Source organism: Cavia porcellus, unplaced genomic scaffold, assembly GCF_034190915.1.
Source record: "Cavia porcellus strain 051 isolate PalLab524CR breed Dunkin Hartley unplaced genomic scaffold, mCavPor4.1 scaffold_20, whole genome shotgun sequence".
Lineage (NCBI taxonomy): Eukaryota > Metazoa > Chordata > Mammalia > Rodentia > Caviidae > Cavia > Cavia porcellus.
The window spans coordinates 62,191,287-62,207,965 of NW_026947503.1; the positions used below are offsets into that span (position 1 = coordinate 62,191,287).

The window sequence follows — 16,679 nt, forward strand, 5'->3', positions numbered from 1 at the left end:
GCCGAAAACGTCAGGGCCAACCAGTCAAGAACTGGAATCACTGAAACCATGAGCCAGAAATAACCCTTTTATCTATGTAAGTCAATCAGCCCAGGTTATTTGTTATAGTAACAGAAAGTTGACTAACACAGCCTGTGGTTGGTGGAACAGATTCTCCGGCACCCCAAACTATAAATAAAAACAAAACAAAAGACTGATGTCAGGAAACAGGGAGATAAATCTTTTGCAAAGGGAAAGGGAACCAAGAGATGGAAAGAGGAGAGAGAAAGGGGGTAAGAAGAGACTGAAGATGTGTTGCTGTGTATCAATACCAATGTCCACGAGGAATGCAATCATTATTTATTGTAAACAGGGACAAAAAACAATAAAGACTAAAAAGAAACCCTAAAAAAAGAAAGGTTAATGACAAACGTTTACAACTGCAAAGACTACATAAACATGACCTGCTCCATACAACTGTGGTCACCACACCCCATAGGCAGGAATCTTAGGAAGTCAGGAAGGGTTAGGGTGACGGCCCACCCCACAGGAGCTGGGAGGAAGCAGCAGGGACGGGCAGAGCTCCAGCCACAACCATGCTAGTGACACACAGGCCACACACACGCTATGGACCAGGGGGCCTCAAACGCTGAGCCAGGAAGCTGGGAGCTGCACTTGGCTTGGCAGGGAAGCGGCTCCAGCCTCACCGCACTGCAAAGCAAATCTCAGGGCAGCAGCCTGGTGGTAAAGCTGATGACCAGGCTGGCCTTGTTTCCCAACAATCCCTTCTTCCCAAGGCACGTCAGAATGCTTAAATTATTGTTCACAGACAGGAAATGATTGTCAGGTGCCCTGGGTTGGCTTGTGTCCCCACCCCTGATCCACAGGTGGAAGCCCTAAGGCCTAATGTGGTAGTTTGGGGGAGGGGGCCCTTGGGAGGTGAGTTTAGACGAGGTCTTTAGATGGGACCTTCCCCACAGCCTCTCTCTCCTCCGGCTCCTTCCCTCTATCTCCTGCTCTTCCCATCAGAGGATCCAGTGAGCCGCAGCCATCTGCAGGAGCTCGTCTCTCACGAGAGCTGGGCCACGCTGCACCCCAAGGTCAGACTCAGCCTTCAGGACAGAGAGAACACACCACTGGTGTTTAAGTGGCCTGGTCTATGGTGGCTCTCATGGCGATCTGAGCAGACTGCCACAAATAGATCCAGGATGAGAAAGATGAGCAATCAGAGGAGGCAAGCTTTCTAACACCAAAAGCTAATGAACAGCAGGGAGGGCATTCGTAATGTTTTTAGTGGAGGACCAGCTGGTCACCCCTTTCACTCTCGTGGGTGTGTTTGACTGAGAGTACTCAAATGAGATGAGGCCTCACAATGCCATGATGACAAGGACTCAGGGTCTAGCACAGTGGACTCCCTTCTTCACTGAGTTCCTGGAAACACAGATGCTGGCTTGGAACAAGAAGTAGACCCTTGGCTTTGCCAGGCTGTCGCTCGGCTGTAGAACTCATCATGGACAGGATTCAGTGACAGAAGTGAAAGAGCCTGAAAAGCAGCTTCGGAGATTTTCAGGTAGAGGGCACAGGTGGGTGGGCCTGGAGAAACAGGTTGCGTCCTGCTCAGCCAGTGAGCCTTTCTGGTTGACCAGGGACCAGAGAGGAACCACAGGGAGCACAGCGGGAAACAGACGGTCTAGACCAGCCCAAGGTGATCAATGTGGACAGCACAGGCGGATTCTGGGTCCAGGGGGAGGAGCCTCACAGGGCCAGGCTGGGTTCTTCCTGACAGTGCTGCGCACATCGTGGGTGCTGAGTGATTGATTCTCTGCACCTGTTTCTATGGTTCCCCATCTGCCTTTTTCTGCTACTGTTGGCTGTTTATTTCAAAGTAAAATGTGTTCCTAATGTATGAAGATAGTGACGCCATCCCTGGTGCACAAATCGTTCCAGGTTAGAGGCTTCCTGATGGTCAGCTCACTTCATTTTCCCTTATTCAGTGATAGGTAACTGGGGTCATTGTAAAAAGGAACACACACCAGCAGGAGGGAAGGGCAGCGTGGCAGAGGGTGACGGGTGACGAGGCCAGAATGGAACCCAGTTGTGCTCTTCCCGTGCGTGTGGCCAGGGCCTGACAGCCCAGGAGTGCCTGAGGCACGGACGTCACCAAGAAGGACAGAAGGGGACAGAGGAAGGCTGCCCAGCACCTGGCCCTTCCTCTCCCTCCTGAACAGCTTCCATGGCAGCCTGTGGAGGCTAATGAACCAGGTTTGTTTCCATATTTTATATCATTTAAAAAGTAGTGCTTGTGTTAAAAAAAAAATAAAGGAGACCCCCTGAGCTCCCCTGAGACATTGTCAATATATTTAAATTTTATGTAGTTACCTTCAGGGTACAGCAAAAAAAATCAGGGAAGCAAGACAGAAACTTGCAAGCTGTTTCCACGATCCTCAGCTCAGCTACAGTACTTGGCGTGTGGGTGGTTGCTATGGGCAACCACTTAAATAAACTCAGGAAAGGTGGGGCGGCCAGGCTGTGTGATTTAATGGACTTACCTATTCTGGAAAGCAAAACAAATCCAAACCCAAACAAAACACCTCACCTTTGTTTCACCCAGGGTCCCTCGTCTGTTCCACTAATACTAGGAATTTTCTCTACCTGAGAATGATTACTTTTCCCAAGACAGACAAGGAGAGAAAAAATAAAAAGGAGAATCATAATTTATCTTCTAAATAGCTCAAGCTCAAATTATTCAAAAATGAAAAGAAGACGCTGGAAATTTTTAGCCATTGACGGACTATCACCATGGCTGCTAAGCTAAAAAACAAAACCAAAAAAGTTGAGCTATTTTTATCACGGTCTTGATGGTTCTCCAATGGGAGACAGTTTCTATTCAGCCCCAGAGTGATGCAGTCTCTGAAAATGTGGGTTTTATGGTTACACTTTCTGACTTGTGTGATTGAGAATATATTTCACTTTATATCATGCTTTTTATTTCATTTTTGTCTTCTTTGAGTGACCAGGTGCTCTGAGGTCCTAAGTTACCATGTTCGTTGAAGTTTCATTTAAACGCTTAGCTTATTCCTGACGCTTGTTTCAGGGTTATAAACCTATGATCATTTTGATATGTTGTGAATATTTCTTTTTCTTGTAATTAGGCCTTTTTGCCTCCCATAACTCAGCACAAAATATTCCCTATTCAAAGAGGGAATGCGTGGCACAAATTGTGGTATACGGTCACGGAGGGATGCTAACCAGTATTAAGCAGGTTAGGGCTAGAGTGAGTGAGGGTGCACAAGTAGAAAAGCAGTTTAAGGCACAATCTGAAGGGTGAACACCTGGTAGCACAGTAGACGCAGGAGCTTAGACGCGTGTACTGCACGTGCATGCTACGTGCACAGAACAAGAGTACAGAAGAAGGCAGGATTCCTCCGGGTGTCCCGGTAGGGAGGGCCGGGGAGGGAGGAAGGTTTTAAATACCGAAATATTTGTAGGCACTGCTGGAATTTTTGTATTTTTCCTATAACGATCAAAAGAACCTCTTCCCATTACTCCTAACAGAGACAGAGACGGGCAGAAGAGGGGCTGAGCGGTACCGTTTATCAGCACTGCACACCAAGAACCACTGATGTGACACTGGTGGTGGCAGCAACCGAGTCCTGACCTGACGCGGGTGGCTTTTGACTTTTGGTGTCCTCGTGATCTGCGTCACGTGGCACAGTGACTCTTTCTCGTGTCTGTCCCTGGATTTCATTTCCTCCCTGGATTGCTGCGGCTCTTAGTTTCAGACTCTGTGTTCAGCGTTTTTTTTCTCTCGTGGCCGGAGGCGGTACAGCAAAAGGGTCAGTGGTGCAGGCTGGGGTTCAAACCCTGGCCGTGACGCTCATAGCTCTGTGACTCTGGAAAGCCTATTAGCACCCTATGTCTCCTTTTCTGTTGTTAGTTTACTGGAGTACTATTTCTGGTGACACAAGTGCTATTACAGTTTGTATTAAATTTTTTTGAATTGTACGAGTCTGCAGGCCGTAATGTCTAAGTCCCTGTGCGGGCTGGTACCAGTACGGAACACACCCTAATTCTTTTTCACCCCTGTCCCGTTAGCACCTCCTCCTCCCTGAATCTCTTGGTCCCATTTCTATTTGAGGAAGCTCTATCCACCTGCTTCCTATTATCTGTCTTTTAGTTTGCTCTTTATACTTTGGATCTCCACATGAGAGAAACATGTGATATGTGAGCTTGTGTGTCTGACTGATTTTACTTAACAACATCATCTCAAGGTGCCTCCATTGCCTACAAATGACTCACACTTATCCTTCTTCATGGCAGAGTAGTACTCCATCGTGTGTAAATACTACATTCTATTCATCCCTTCATCTGTTGCTGGCTGTGCCTTCCATACGCAGCACACGTCTACGTGTTAGTCATTGTTATTTTTGGAGATTCTTTTGGAGGAGGTTTAACTGGATACATTCTAATAATAAGAATAGCAAATAAAAAAGAAGAAAAAAAGGAAATAAAGCAACAATCGTCTATAAAATCATCCCACAGAAAGAATGGCTGCTGAGATGTTTAGAAACATCCTCTATATGTATGTACTCATGTGACTAATATAGAGTATAATAATTTCATCTCAATGAGAAAAAATAATGGGCTATTTCCCTTTGCACCATGCTAAATGACACATGCCTTCCTGCCCTGACTCTGGATTGAAATGACACGAGTTCTCTGGATAGGTAAGCTTTTTGCTGATGAAGGTCTCACTGACTACCCAAAGATGGTTTCCATTTTTTTTTTTTTGGATACTGGGGATCAAACTCACAACCTTGTGCTTGCCAGGCAGGTGTTTATGCCACTGAGCTAAATCTCTGGGCCCTTGGTTGCTGTCTTTACACTCACATTTCTTCTCTACCAACTGCTGCCTCGGATTATTCAAATTCCAGGTGGGAATCCCGTCCTTTTCATGGGGCCATCCCTTAATATTTCCATCCTGCATTAATTTTTTCCCCTTTTTGGAACAAATCAGGTATTTGAAGTGTGAGGTAATGTATACGAGGTAATTTTGAAATTTGTAAATAATTACACGAAATTGTTTTCTTTGCTTGTGGCAATCATCATCCACGCACAGTCCCCCCCCACAGGGAGCCTTGCAGCTCGAAGCTGTGATCCCTCTGGGAAGGGCTTTTGGTTGAGAGCGAGAAGACCTAGGCCCCAGAGTTTTGGGATGGTTTGGCAAAGCCCTGCTGGTTTCGGGGCCTCCACTTCCTACCTATAATATAACAGGGTTGTGGTGATCCCTAAGGTTCCTTCCAGTTTTGCTTCTAAAATAGTTCTTTCATCTCCTCTCTGAAGAAAGGCTCCGGGGAGATAATGCCCAGTGGTGTGCTGGCCAGTGTTTGAAAACAGACTGTTGGGGAGAAAAACCTCAGTCTGGTAGGACATGTAGATTTCCACAGAGTGAACATCTCTGCTGCAAAAGCCAGTTTAGGCAGTCCACGTGTGAGCAGGGGCCTGAGACGGGCTACACTGAAAGAGTTAAAACAAGAATGGGCAGCGGCCTGGGGCGCTGGACCCAGGACTGGCTTCCTCTGGTGACAGGGAAGGCAGCCCCTTCCTGCTATGGGAGCTGAGCCCCTGCTTACTATGTCCTTGAGTTTTAAAGAAGTTAAATGCAGAATAACTGTTTTTTCTTTAAAATCCTGGTTTCCTTTAAGCTCTATTCTGGGTAACTGGTTCAGAGAGGCTGAGTTCCAAGTGGTCACTTTAAACCCACAGAGCCACCTGTGGATTTATAGACCAATTCCCCTGCTCCGCTTTGCCAGAAAAAGTTCTAGACCGAGACGCCATGTGACAGTTCTGGAGAACAGGAGCGAATTCTCTTCTCCTTTCCAATAAACACTCTGCTAACCTTCCCCCTCCGTCCACAGTTTCATTCTTTGGCTTTGCGAGAAATAAGCTCACTCTCACAGTTTGTGTGGGACGAGCTATGTCACCATTGCAAGCAATGTCAAGTTACGAGGGTGATGAACTTGAATACAGAGTTGGGTGGAGGTGTCCCCCGATGGCTTTTATTGGCTGGCTGGAGCCTGCATGTGGAGTGGATCCTTCCAATGAAGAAATGTGGTTTCAGGCTGGATGAACATGGCCAATGTTATAATTTGGATCTTAAGTGTCCCCCAAGGCCATGTGCTGAAAGCTTAGTCCCAGCCTATGGTGCTGTTGTGAGGTGGTGGCAGCTTTAGGAGGTGGGGCCTGATGAAAGGAAGTGAGGTCACTGGACCCATGACCTTGGAGGGGATATTGGGACACTGGCTCCTCCTTTTTGTCTTTTTGCTTCCAGGCTACCATGAGGCTAGCAGCTTTCAAAGTCCTAACCAAGATCTTTTTACTCATTACCGAAAAGCAGTGGAGCAGCTGACCATGGACTTTACCTCGAAAACCATAAGCCAAAATAACCTTTTCCTCTTTATTTAGCTCAAGGGTTTTGTCATAGCAACAGAAAGGTGATTGACAAAGTCAGTTATGGTCATCTCTAACTTTTCTCCACCTAAAACTCCAACACAAGTATTCTTCACTGGGTGGGAAGGCCAGAAACAAGAGTAAGTGGTCCTCGCTTGGACTTTTAATCCCAGGCTCAGCAGACACAGCTCTAGGAGGAGCCAGTTCTTCTCGGGTGCCTAGAATTCAGCAGTGTCCCCCTCTCTTGAGATGTGACATGGAGCTGATGCTGCCCAGGTGCTGGCTACTTCCATCCAGCTGGAAACCTAGATCTATGCCAAGAGCAGTCAACTCTCCTTTTTTTCTGGGGAACAGACATGGCCTGGAGAACTAAAAGAAGATTCTGAGCTGGAAGTCAAAAACAATGTCCAGATGGCATAGACAGTCCCCAGGCTGTTCAGGAAAAAGTCCCCACTGTGCTATGAGTCAGTAGGAGGAAGCAAACTGGCACGGAAAGAAGAAAGCTACAGTTTCGGGCCCAGGACTGAGCTGGGTTCTATCTCATGAAGCTCACAGCAACAAGAAACTCTTTGGTGCCTCTGTAAAGTCTTGGTCAAAGTCAACTCTAAATTCCTTTTGAATCTACTGAGAGAATCAGATGAGACAGACTGAAAACTCCTGCATCTACAGCTGCTTACCTTGAAAAAAATAGGCTTGGAAGAATACTATGACATTACTAGTTATCAGGATAGATGATCCGATATATGTGCTCCTCACTGGGTCGTGTGTGTTCACACCTAAGTTGTACAGAGCATTGAGTAGTTAATGCAGTTGTTAAGGCTGGTCTCTGCTAGTCAGCCCTCTCCTCCCTACAAAATGATAAAGAACAGGGATTCCCCAGATGAACTGAAGGAAATATGCTAATGTTCAAAGTGGATTACAATGCTAAGGATGCTGTGTAGATATTTTTAACACGCTAATATGTACCTGCCAGACTGAGCTCCCGGCCCCCAGGTGGGCTGGCAACACTCAGCAGGTGGAGAAGGAACTGAAAGGCTTTCAGAGAACCACGGATTCAAAAGCACAGGGAGGCTAAGTCTGCAAGAGGCATGGACACGGCGGGGCCAGTGTCAGCTGGGAATTCCAGCCAGTGGCTGCAGCTGAAGGTGCCGCCTGAAGTTCCTGCTCACAGCACCTGAGGCAAACAGGGCTGGGATGGGGGAGCCGGTGTTGGTGCAGCACCAGCTGGGTGCCAGCTGACCTGTGCCAGCTGCTTCACAGATGTTATGTCATGCAGTGTTTGCACCTCTCTCTGTATCAGGGACGTGACACAGAAGAGTGTACCAGGAAGTCTGATGACTTTGCCAAGTGTTAACGTAGGGCTTTGCGAGTTCCTGGGAGGAAGATAGAAAGGCCATTGGGGAGAGCCTACATTCAAGAGAAAGAGTTAAAAGAATGGGAACATAAAGTGTTCCCTCTGTTAGGCTGGAAGGTCTATTACACTAGAAATCCTGAAGACTAATGTATCCCGATGCTTAGCACAGCCAAAAGTAGCAACGATGATAAATGCTACATCTTTGGACCACTTAGTACCTCCAGGCACCACATGAAGTGACTCACACATGTTGCCTTCTCGATCTTCATGATTACTCTTGAGGGAAATAGCAGTTTCCCTGTGCACCTGATAGAGAAACTGAGGAAACAGACAGAGTGACAAGACTGAACCAGAAGTGACACAGCCATGCTCATCAACAGGAGTCCTTTGCTGTGTCTTTGCGGACTGAATAATGTGAAGGAGATGGCAATGTAGGGGCAAGGAGAAGGGAACAGCTCCAGTTGAGGCAGTGGTCCCCCAGTATACCCGGTTGTCCATCTGGCACATGTGGCCTGCACTTCCCTGCCTCTGTGAGTGACATGTGATCTTGTCCATTGCTTTGACAAGGAGTTGCCAGTGAAGTTGGTGTCTCACTCTAGGGAACAGCCCTCAGCTGGTCACCTTCCATTTGGTGATTCTGTTCCTGGCTGTGGAAGCAGCTGTTGACACGGAACCTGTGTCACTCTGAGCATCTGAGTGACCACAGTGAGCTGAGTCTCCTGCCAATGCATGATACGGCAAGGAATACACGGCTGAGATTTGGGGGCTGCTCCTGGATGGAGCATTATCTATTCTCTCCCAGCTGGAACACACATAGGTTCCAGAAATGAGGCGCTATTGTAACAAGAACAACAAACCTCCAAAGTCTGTGACTATGCTTTCAGCCTTCGGCAGCAGGCAGCAGAGTCCTTGCTTTCAGAGGCTGGCCAAGTGTTGATCCCTGTTGGATAGAGATGAATCACTGTTTTCTGCAACTTGGGAGGAAGATGACGTAACCAGTGAACCCGTAGCTGCTAAACACAATGCTAATGGCACGTGCTGGTTGCTGTTGACAACCTCTGACAAGGTATTACGTGGCACAAAATGAGCTCTGTCAGTTCTGCAGTTGCAATGGAAGAGAAGGAGGGTTGAGACATTTGTGAACTTACGGGATTCGAAAAAGCAACTGATTTCCAACTCACTTGTACCCGACGAAGGGAGTGAGTGATGAAGATATGAAGCAAAGTTCAGAACAAGGACACGGCCTCCCACACTGTCATTTAAGACTCTGAATGGCTTCAGAGAATTTAGAGTGAAGATGCAATTAGGTAGATACCTCGGATCAGGCAAAATGGCTCAGAGAAAAGTAGCTAATAACTTTGGTTCTCTTACTCAGCTCAGTGAATAGAGTGTGTAAGACAGAGGTAAGGGGGTAGGAAGATGGAAAATTGAAGAAAACTCATATTGAAGAAGGGATCTGTGCATCTGATGACGGATCTTACCAGAGGCCAAGTTACAGAGCTGGCCATGGTTCTGAGACAGCTCTCCTGCCCGACAGAACCAGCCTAGGTCACTAGACACGCCTCCGAGAGAGATTTTTGCAGTCTCAGAGTCCCAGGCATGCACGTTCTCCTACCTGGTGTGGGCGCTGGGTATGGTCAGGGAGAATAACAGAAATGTCCTTTTGGAGAAGGACTCGGCAACGTGGAGAACAAAAGACATGGTGTTGCTTCCAGGGAGCAAGACTACACCTAATCCAGAAAGATTCTGTCTCCCTGGCACACAGCCTGTGACTCCTGGGGGTACAGAACTGCTGTGGCTCGAGGGCTACTGCTGTCTCCCCACTTCTTCCTTCTGAAGGGGAGCATTCATCGGGGAGCTTTGGTTCTTGTTCTACAAATACATACTGCGTGCGTGGGAGGCAGATAAGTTTTCTTTTGAGTCTGTATGTCTCAAACACACATCCAGGCAGGGTGAATATTTCTGTTTACCATTCTCTGCTGTTCGGGCTACCATGCATCAACCAGAGACCATGCACGCTAAGGCTGATTTTTGTGTCAGGATGGGGTAGGGCTTCTGAGTTTTTACCCTGTAGTGGTGAAGCATGAACATTTTTTGCTTGCAGGAGACAGTGAACTCGACGTTTAGTGTTCAGAAGGATGGACTTTGGTAGTCACTACCACTGCCTGCCCACTACTGTTTTATGTTTGTATTCTGGTCTATGGTGGGCTGCCCTGCCCTCTTTGGAGCTGGACATTGGTGTTTCTCTAGCTTTTGCCAAAGGTTCAGGAAGGGAGAGGGCCTCTTCCACTTGCAATCAGGGCTTTCTTCATCCCATATTCTCTCTGTCTTGGTGACTGGGAAAACCTTTTGTCACAGGAAGCATCCGTACCCGGCCTCCTGGAAGCTCTGGTGAGCAGAGTTCTCTTCTGATCCGAGGGGGACATGTAGCATGAGCAACAGTACGTTTTTGCTGGAAGCCTCTGTGATTTGGGGGCGATTGCATTTTATACTCATCTCAATCTGGCCTGTGCTGGTTGGTACGGGTCGGAAGCCTACCAGATAGAACCTTGGACCAGTTAGGGTCCAAGTCTGATGGAAGCATTGGAAACTTGTAGAGGGCCAGCAGGAAAGAGGATCTCAGAGGGAGGTAGAGATTTATTATGCTCTCAAATGCTACATTGTGGACTTTGGGCACAGGCAAAATGAGATTCAGGACAGTTCTCAGTCATGGGGCAGATGTCTGTGGAGAGAGCTGGAGCAGGCGGAACTTGTCTCGGCAAGGCAAACTGGTTCACTGCAGTCACTCAGGGGAGAGTCAGGGAAGCCCTGTGCTTTGAAGAGCTGAGGGTTGTTTCATAACTAAGTCAGGAAAATGGAAACTACCCTGATCGAAAGGAAAGTGCTGAGAAGGGAAGAGATGCATCTCGGCTGTTTGATGATTCAGCTGCCTTGCAATTTTATCTTTCTGCATGGCTAGCTTGGAAATATAGGATCAATGCACATGATAAGAATCCGGCACTGAACTTCAGCTGAAGTCTTAGACTCCTCGGGCTGGAAAAATCCTCTATCGAGATCTTGTTTATCTCACTCACACACCTAAGCAGAATGACCAGGTCTCTCCCAGAAATACAGCTCCAGGTGTCTTAAAGGAGGCCTAGAAAAGTCTCCTTAAAACCCCCCAGTTCATTTATTTAATAATTAATAACTTTACAGTTAGAAGTGCCTCTCGCAGTAACCTAAATTTCTCAGGCTGCAGTTTAATTTTTCCCTGCTTGATACATGGGAACACAGATGAACTTTCAATCCCATATGCACCCTTTACAAAGACACATTCATGTAGGACTTACACTCAGTTTGCTTCCAAAAAGGATTAGAGGCAGCTTCTAATATGTGTGCCTCGGCTTCCTTTAGAGAGCTTTCCTCCTTCCTGCATGGTGCCCTGCCATCTGCGTGCATGGTGAGGCTTTCTTTAATGATGTAAAATGAAAGCAAAGCTACTCACAGGAACCGTGCTGATAAAAATGTAACCTGCAATTTAACGAGAAGCCTTTCTCTACGTCCAGTAACATTCTGAACAAAGCTATCGCTATGATTGGAGTGTGTCTCCCAACATTTCTTGCATTGGAAACAGTCTCTCCAAAGTTGTGTGTCAATGGCATTTGTAAATTACTAAGTCTGTGGTGTTCAGCTATTGCAACAGAAAACAAACTATGACAATTATCAACTATAACACAGTGGCCCCTTGAGTTCCATCCGGCCTGATATAGAGCGATGTGGGTTGCAGAGGTCACCCCCTCACCTAACCCCATGCCCAACAGTGACTGAGCTTACTTAGGAGCAGTGCAGGCTGCAATGACATGACTTCCATAAATCAGCTTTCAGTTCAATCAGCTGAGCTCAGGTAGACGAGCTGGGATACCACGGGGCTAAGGTATGAGGTAGCATCTCCCCCGAAGCCTGCACCCCCCTGGAGGAAAATTCCTTCCCAGAACTGGCTAGAAAGCAGGTTACTCACTAACCATAACCTAAATCGGGCTGTTCCGGTCCTGACCACAGGAACACTTTGTCCCCTGCTGGTACGAGCCTGGCCAGCCTCGCTTGTGTCCAGTGCATCCAGCCACAGTCCCCTCACCCTGTTCCTCAATGGATCAACACCAAGGTTCCAGTGCCTCATGGCCTTTTGCTCCCCGAGAACAACTGTTCACCCCAGATCCCTGCTGCGCCCTATTTTGTCTCTTGCTGTTTCTTCCCGCCATGCACCAAGCTTTGAGCAGGAGACTGGAAGCCACCGCAGGCGTCTCTGATAGATTATGACCAGAATTTTAGTTTCAATGTACAACTGACATCTTGAGTCGGGATCCGAATGCCAGCTGCCTGTGTTCCCAGAGCCTCTCAGATACAGATTTAACCCTCACGGATTCCAGAAGGAGCCTGACAGCATCCTTTCCTGTACAGTGTTAACTGAGAAGTCCTGGGCCAGTGTCTCTCTGAGGACCCTGAGCTCTGCCTGTGTGCAGGAGAGAGGCTGTGGAGGCCAGGTAGAGGAGCCCAAGCCTGCAGTTGGCAACATGAGTTATGGTCTTCAGGATGAACTGAGTTTGGAAGTCAAGAGCCCAGTGTACCTCTCACCTCTGAATCTGCAGTTTCTTTCTTCTCTGTAGAGCCTGTCATTTAGCTGTCTTTGTTTTGTTTCTTGAGACAAGGTCTTGCTATGCTGTTCAGGCTGGCCTTGAAGTCACAGTAATGCTCCTGTCTCAGGCTCCCAAGTGTTGGGATTACAGTGTGTACCACCATGCCCAGCTGAGCCTATCTTGTGTGTGTGTGTGTGTGTGTGTAAAATCTGGAAAGCTAGATTTTAGTGATTTACACAGTATTTACATTTTTATTGGTCCTGACTATGTGTTTCCTGGATGAAAGAATGAGTGACTAAAGGAATATAATGTCTGATTATAACTAGGGTGTCCTCTTTACCAGGTTGTCTGTACCTTCGCAGAGAACACTGATATTAACCCAGGTCAGGAGAGAATCTTAAGGTCCTTTGCCAGTGTAAGTCCTCCTTGAAGGACAGTGAGGGACATCTTTGATCAGGATACTGTGACTGTTAGTCCTGATTTGTCAGTTTGATTGGATTAAGAAACAGTAGACTCCTAAGGCCTGCTCCTGGGTGTGTCAGGGCAGGTCATGGAAGTGGGACCTTGGGCACTACCTACGTCCCTGACCCCTTCCTCTCTGGCATTGGTCCCCTGCTCTGTTTCCTGGTCACCATGGATTTAGAAGCTTTGCTCCATCTGATGCTTCTGCTTCAGAGGTTGCCAACCACGGAATGAATCTCTTAAAACTGTGCCCTAATGTCCTCCTCTTAGTTGTGGGTGTCAGGTTGCGTCTCATTGATGGGAAAGCTGACTCGTGTAACCCTAAGGGGAACAGGGAATTTCCCTTTCCAGACCCCCATTTGTGCTCTTCTATTCCTCACATCTCTGCTATTGTAGGCCTTGTTTACATCGTTCTGTGCAAACTTGGCCTGCAGTCATATAAAGAAGCACCAAGTCAACCACCATAACCCACAGGGCAGATGCAGGTCTAGGGTTTGTTATGCCACTTGTCCCCAGAAAGCTAATCCCAGGCTCCTATGATGCCATCTCTTCTCCCTGTGTCTTTGGTTATTCGTGGTTTCTGAGGCTCTGTCCTCTTTGGTCATCTGGTCTTTCCTTCTTCCTTGATCTCAGACCATGCCAAAGCCAAGACTCTCTAAGTCCTTCCTGTTCCAACTGTAAGTCTGCTGCTTACACTTCTGGGTCATAACTTATTGACTGAATTGGTGCTTCTTCAGATCCATTGCTCATTCTTATCATATGCTTTGAATGTGTTTTTTTCCTGGGCAAGACTTCTTAGATGTTCATGTCCAGTTGGTTTTCCTTTTCTCTTCATTTAAAAATGTCCACTGCAGTCTCAGCAAGTTCATCATTCCATCCAGATCTGCATCTTTCCTGTCCTCACTGCCTGGACTCATACCTTAGTGCTACAGGTAGTTGATGGGTAACCTTACAGAAGTGGTCTAACCCCTCTGAGACATGGATTCCTCATTCTAGAGTGGGCAGAGTCACACACAGAGCACAGTGGTGATCAGATGAGAACCCAGGATGTCGTCAGGCACTAGGACCTCACTGAAATGTAAGTACCTTTTCTAATCTCTCCAAAAGTATCTAGGCTTCCTTTCATTCTTTCACCTCCCCAGAAGACACACAAGTAGTTCCCTCTTGTTTGTGATTGTGGTCTTTGTAGGTAAAAATTCAGTCTATGCCAGTTGTCTTGCAAAACAGATTTACTAAAGCATAATTACACAGCAAGGACCTGCATTGGCACCATTTGTTAAAGGGCATCTATAACTCCAGGAAGGACCAGTTTTAAGCTGGTCATGGTAATCAGAGACAGAATATTGTAGAAATTTTTTTTACTAGTCCTTTTTCCTTTTAATCTGACTGACTTCTAGCAGAGTTTTGGGAGGTATTTAGATTATATGCCTATAAGCAAGGGATAATTTATCCGTGAGAATGACTTCCCCTGTTTTAAAACTTTTCCACTTCTTACCATTTTGAAAAATGAGAAAGGGAATTGGAAGGGCTGAGGATAATAGAGGAAGGGCCAAGCACTGTGCTGCCGTCGAGGCCCTGAGGACCTGAACTCCCAATCTGTACTGTCTGGTTATGTTACTCTGTTCTGCCTGCTATAGTATGGAGCATTCGCTAGGTCATGATACAGTTATTCTGAGGGATATGTAAGAGACGAATAGAAAAGCACTTGGGGAAAATAGTACAGGAAACCAGGGACACTTTCTACCACTTTGAGCAAAGATGGGACAATGTACATTGCTGTGCCCTTAAATACGGTTGATGTCTTTGTGGGGAAAATAGTGACACTCCCATCCCCACCACCCCACTTTTTCTCTGGGAAGAGAAGGAGCACAAAAAACAGCCAGTGGGTAGGAAGGGCATATGGATGTGCTGAACAGGCAGAGGCCACCATGTGTCTCGGAAGAAAAAGAAGCCACACAAGGATAAACAAAGTGACTCCAGCTAGGGGCAACTGTTTCGGGCTCCTGATATAGAACTAATTCATTTTGTCTCTCCAAAATTATAGTGGAAGGAGCACACCCCCTTTCACTCTTTTCAGAGTATTTTATTTACCGATACAGTTTCCTTGTCTTTAAACTGTGAGCTGCTGCCTCTTCGTGCCTCCTCCTCTCAGTGTACACCTTTGAGCCGAAAGGCTCCTCAGAGTCTGTTCCCGAGGGACAAATACTTAACATCCATATGCCTGACTGCAGAGCGCAGAGCTGAGAGTGGGCCTGAGGTCCTGCCTATGCTCAGGAGTATCTATCGGTGCTGGGATCTGCTAGTGCTGTCTGCCTTGTCCTGGGCAAGAGCAGTTGTGGACCAAGCCTCAGCTGATGCCCTGCCAGCAAAATGCCTGAGACTCTCATCTAATTGGGCAGAGTCAGAGATATCAAGCCAGTTACCTAAAACAGAGTTATTAAGTGTTTCACCAACTCATCTGAGACAAACTGAAAAAGAAAAAGACAAGAGAAGCAGTGTAGGGCTCAAGAGAACAATGAAGATTAACTACCTATCTGCTTTTAAGGCATTATGGATTGAACAGAAACCTCCCAGAGCCTTCTGTGAGACACATTATCAAAAATGCTAAGAGCTCTCCCCAAAAGCCTGAGGTCCTTCTCACCAATTTCAGAGCATTTCAAAGCTGATAATAGTAAAGAGTATTTCTTTCAGGGGAAAATTTTTTCTCAGTGGCAGGGTGAGGGATAAATCAGCATGAAGAAATTTTAAAATGTTGCTTTCCTCAGATCACTGGATACTGGAATTTAACTTTAGAATCCTTTGAAAAGCCGGCTCTCTTACTATCATTTTAAAAAAGCTGCTTCTATAATATATGGAAGGCAGGTCCAAGATGAGTTTGGGTTTGGTTTTAGTTCATCACGGTAGTAGGTAGTAGTCTCAGCGCCAGAATGAATACCACATAATACAACTCCAAGTAAAAATTTTCATGAAAGCCAAGCTGTGGTGACTTCTTTTGAGGAAACCGGCTGTAAAGCAGGTCCCCTACTTGCCTGAAAATGTACTATTCCATATTCACGTGCTCATTTTGAAAGTGTTAAACTCTGGGGTGATATGCCACTGTTAGTGAGTGACTAAGGAAGGGGAAAAGCTAGTGATATGGGGTGAAGGGCATTGCTAATGGCTGTGGGAAAAGCGAGGAGAATGACAGAAGCAATAGTTTTCAGAATCAGTTACAAAAATGGGCCTCACTTTCAGACCGCTAACTCCAGAATGTCCGACTGACCTTAGATTTTGTGACATTAAAGTCTAAGATTAATAACAACTCAATCGCTAACATTTATAACAGAGGAAACCCAGCCCCCAGAAAACAACCTGTCAAGATGCCTTGGGAAACCAGAAAAGGAAAAAGAAAAAAGAAAAACAACATAAAGTTTAGGGGTGCTTCTCCCCAACATTTCTGTGGAATTGGGAATTGAAACCTCAAACAAAATGCTGTCCCAGTCTCTCTGGACTAATTTTAGTTATCTTGGTTCATGGCTATGAATCATCCCTAAAGCTGTGAATTGCTGACGAGGAAGGAGGAAAAAATTGACTTAAATGTCAAAGAAGTAGGAACATAAATATAGTTTTCTTTTTTGGGGAACTAGAATTCCAGGATATGGGTATCTTTTTTTCTCATTGGGGACTAAATGCTTCAAACTTCTAGAAAAATAATGATCTCTAGTCAAAACACCATCAAGGAATAAAAGACAAAATTGATTATGAGTCATGTCATGTCTGAATTTTTGCCACCTTTTCTCCTTGTGTATTTCATTAAATCCAATTAAGCCAGAAGTCATTAA

The 16,679-nt window shown here is 46.3% G+C and overlaps 1 protein-coding gene and 1 long non-coding RNA gene across 16 annotated transcripts in view; one reads left to right on the plus strand and one right to left on the minus strand.

The window, feature by feature from the left end:
• The window catches only part of Dlgap1 (DLG associated protein 1), a 758,966-nt gene that overhangs the window by 214,117 nt on the left and 528,170 nt on the right, over nt 1-16,679 (minus strand). The gene's annotated exons all lie outside the window — the stretch shown is intronic.
• Nucleotides 910-4,215, plus strand: LOC134471831 (uncharacterized). Of its 2 annotated transcripts, none has more exons than XR_010041524.1 (3): nt 910-1,549; nt 1,974-2,241; nt 3,535-4,215. It is a non-coding gene; the product is annotated as an uncharacterized LOC134471831 (long non-coding RNA). The 2 variants fall into 2 exon arrangements; XR_010041525.1 differs by having other exon boundaries at nt 910-1,079.